Here is a 2750-nt window from a genome sequence, read left to right as displayed (position 1 = left end):
GAGGAAAACAAGAAAAAAAAATCTGTCTCTGCCTATCAGCATCCAGCGATATTCATCTGGCTAGTGTCCTTACAACAAATATCAAACAGCCTGGTCAGCTTCAGCCCATTATCGCAGCCTGATTCAGCACAAGCAGCTGATTGGCGGTTGGATCGGCCTCCCGGAATGCCCTCAATCAGTTGTTCCAGCCTGCAGGAATAGCCACAGACCATCGCTGCCCCTGTGTCTTGTGTTTTTGGCCTCTACATGTCGCGTTTTTTGGCCTCTGAACACTCCATTTTAGACCCATTCCAGGCTGCAGGGATTGCCACAGCACATCGCTGCCGATCACTGCTTCTGCATGTTGCTTTTTCAGCCTCCGTATGCCCTGTTTTCAGCCTCTGTGCATCACATTTTCGGGCAGTTCCAGATGTCAATCCCTGCTGCCTGAAAGTGCCCGAAAATGCGGTGTGCAGAGGCCAAAAACGGGCATATAGTGGTCAAAAACGCAACACGCGGAGGCCGAAAACGCAACACAGGAGGCCAAAAACACGAGGCATGGAGGTGGCGATGTGCTGTGGCAATCCCTGAGGCCTGGAACAGGTCTAAAATAGAGCGTGTGGAGGCTGAAAACAGCCAAAGGGCAGGGCCCGGCAGGTGGGCAGGGCTTTAGCAACATTCAGTGTATAAGATGCACCCAAATTTTCACCCTGTTTTGAGGGGGAAGTGTGTCTTATACTCCGAAAAACATGGTATTTTTTTTCTTTCTTTGGAATAGCTGTAGGGAATGAGTATGACAGAGAGAGGGTAGAGTGTGTCCAAATTGCATACAGGACTGTTTCCCCCTCCCCCCCACCCAGCTGCTTCATCATTCCTCCAAAAGAGTTACAAAGGTGAGGATTTGCAACAGCGAAGTGGTAGATGGAAGGCTTTCCCTTGCCCAGTTCTTTCACTCCAGCAGGGTCTCAGATTTGACGTTAATACAAACACTGCTACTAATAGAAGATAATATTTGTAGCTCCGAGTTGAACCGTTGGGATCCTTAGTGCTCTCTGAATGGGGATGTTTTCTTGCAGACATTTCATTATCCAACTAGGTAACATCATCAGTGCTAGAAGGGAGGGGGCTTTACTCTCTGTTTATATACAAGTGTTAGGCTATTATTTTCTGCTTGATTGCTTGTCTCATTTGGTAGTGTCTTGATTGGGGTATTGTTTACTGCTTGTATAATTGCTTGTAAACAATAGAAGGTAGAGAAAACAACCAAGTTCAGGGAGCATTAAGAACCCCACACAAACATGGCTCTTGAACCTTGGTATAGAAAAGTCAGCTGGTCATGAGTTGCAAGAAAGAGTAAAATAATCTCTCTCCCTCCCTCTCCGCCTTCTCCCCCCCTCTCCCCCCCCCCCCCAATCTCTTTGTTCCTTCTCAAGGTATCTTAGTGGAGGAAAGAGAATGCTTGGGGCATCAAAATATAACATGCCCACACACTGTGCAGTTCCCAGGGACAGTTGAAGAAAGATTTCATCCTACAGGATCAGGCACAATTAGAGCCAATGATTCTATTTACTATTAAAAAAATAATTACTTTTGTTAAGTCCCCCCCCCCCGCCCCCCGCAGCTTTAGTTCTTGGGACTTTGGGATATCTCAATGTGTGACTGGCTCTTGAATGCAGGGGAGATTCTCTTGGGTGTGGCCTTGTGGGTTTTTTGCACTTGCTATATATACCCTGCAGCACAGAATTGATTGATCGTGGTGAAGAGGCTTTTGCAAATGAATCCTGAAGATGCCTATGGATGCCTGAAGACGACCCCCGCCCCTGGGCCTTGTATATGTGCACCGAGAGAACAGCAAGCCATTCTCTTTGTCTAGCTAAGCCCATTGTGGGGATTCAGTGGGCTTTGCTTGCCCATCCCAAATAATAGCATGTACCATCTGTCGGGCGGAATGCTGTGGACTTGCTTTACTAGAATCTATCCTGAAATGGGACCTGGGATTGACCGAACTTTGGTGTGGTTTGGAAGAAGAACAATATTGATAATCTAGGTGTGGATTTAATATGCTCTCCTGTAAACGCCTGCAACCCTGAAATCAACCTGTCCACATGTAAATAAACTGGTTCTTATTAAGATGTGTGGCCAAGACTGTGTTCTTTTCACATACCCCTGCCCCTTTGAAGTAAAGTGGCCTTAGGAAATCTATCTTGAAGGTCCCATGCAAAGGTGCGATGAAGCACTGTGCGATTGAAGCATGTGATCACCTTTTCTGTTCAGGGCTCAAGCCATGTGGCTCTGTCCACCAATAAATCATCTTTCCAAGCAGCCTCCATGTCTCCAGTGTCTTCTTCCCCACTTGGAGCTGAACCCAGAAGGACATCTCTTTCATCAATTCCATTACTGATTTGAAAATCTGCAGATACATACTTTAAACCCAAGCTTGCATATTGTATTAACTCTTCATAGCTCCTTCTCTTATTTGACTTTTCTATCAGAGAAGTCCCCTTCCCCCAAGCTGGAAATGCCAGAGTAAATTTCTGCATTTAAATGAACCCCGCTTTTCCTTCAGAGGCTTACTGGGGAGGGGTCAGCATTCTCCAGTTGCAATGTATGGCTGTGAAAGTTGGACCATAAGAAAGGCTGAGTGCCAAAGAATTGAGGCCTTTGAACTAAGGGACTGGAGAAGACTCCTGTGAGTCCCTTGGACCTCAAGGCGATCAAAGCGGTCAGTCCTAGAGGAGATCAACCCTGACTGCTCTTTAGAAGGCCAGATC

This window comes from Thamnophis elegans, chromosome 2, assembly GCF_009769535.1.
Source record: "Thamnophis elegans isolate rThaEle1 chromosome 2, rThaEle1.pri, whole genome shotgun sequence".
Lineage (NCBI taxonomy): Eukaryota > Metazoa > Chordata > Lepidosauria > Squamata > Colubridae > Thamnophis > Thamnophis elegans.
The sequence above is the reverse complement of the archived record's forward strand: the minus strand, read 5'-3'. Positions refer to the sequence as shown.